Raw genomic sequence first — 1,323 nt, 5'->3', positions numbered from 1 at the left:
GGGGGTGGGAAAGGAAGTCTGGAAACCTGGGGAAAGGTGAGGTCCCGGGAGTCACAGATGAGAGAAAGGTCCGGGGCCATGAGCAGCCCCAGAGACACTGCTCCCCTGAACTCTGGCAGGCAGGGAAACCGAGGCCATGCCCTGCTTTGAACTGGTGCCTGGTTTCTCCCCTTGGAGGCCTGGCCACAGGCCCATCCAGGGGTCAAGGAGCCTCTTCTGGAGACTGAAGATGTGCGGGTCAGGGTGGTCCTGAGAGGCCACGGGCCTGGGGTCCTGCGGCCGGGAGGCGTGGGTGGGGTTGTAGGCAGGAAGCGGAAGCGTCAGGTCACCCCTCGCTGCAGTTGAGAGCCAAGAGCTCATTTCTCGCTCACCACCGCCATAGCTGGAGGTGGGCGCCAGCACGGAGGGGCCGGTGGACCAATGGTGAGCGCTGGGGCCCCTGGGTTCTTGGGGTAGGGGCCACAGGAGTCTGGGCCGGAATATGTGGGCCCCAGGAGCCAGGGAAGGACCCCCGCTGGAGCCCCGGGGCTGAGTTGAGCCCTGGGAGCCTTTCTCTCATCCCAGAGCTGGGCTCTCTGGGATTCAAGGTTATGGTCCCAATGTCCCACACCAGCCTGGCTCCCCTGAAGGTCCCTGAGATGGGCCCTTACCTGCTCCTGTAATGGGAGCCCGGGCAGACAGCCTGGGGTGGCCAGGGAAGGCCGGCTGCACCTCAGTGCCCCTCCCCCGTGTCACCCCCCGCCCGGCATGTTCCGACCGCAGGCTTCCTCCAGCAGCTGCATCGCCTCCCCGGCCCCTGCACGCCTGAGGCCCTCGGGGGCGGGGAGTGGAACGGAAACCCTGCAGCTGGGGCAGCCCCGTGGCTGGGCGGGAGGAAGGGGGCTCAGGGACCCCCACCCTGGGGCCCGACCAAGCCGGCTGGGCCAGGTGCCTCCATAGAGCCTTCAGGAGAGGCGGTCCTGACACCTGCAGGTGCCTTCTCTCCATCTCCCCCATCCCTCCCCCACCCCCCAGACAGGCCGTCTGGACACATTCGACCAGTACTGGCTAAGCACCCACTATGTGCCAGGTACTGTTTTAGGTTCTTGATGCCCGCAAAATGCCCGTCTTCGTGCAGCTTACTGTGGTGAGATAGACAAGGACAAACAAAAAATCTGGCATCATCTCCCTCCCATGTGAGGTGTCGTGGGAGGAGACAGTGGTCCAGGCTGGGGGCTCCCAGGGCTGTGGCCACAGCATCAGGGTAGTATAAGGTCGGGTTGGGCCACGGTGGAGTGACGCTCAATAGAAAACCAAGGTGAGCGAGCCATGAGGCCCCGGGTG

The sequence above is a fragment of the Carlito syrichta genome, unplaced genomic scaffold (assembly GCF_000164805.1).
Source record: "Carlito syrichta isolate Samal-C Ts95f unplaced genomic scaffold, Tarsius_syrichta-2.0.1 Scaffold143041, whole genome shotgun sequence".
NCBI classification, from domain to species: Eukaryota; Metazoa; Chordata; class Mammalia; order Primates; family Tarsiidae; genus Carlito; species Carlito syrichta.
Note: the sequence above shows the minus strand (reverse complement) of the source record.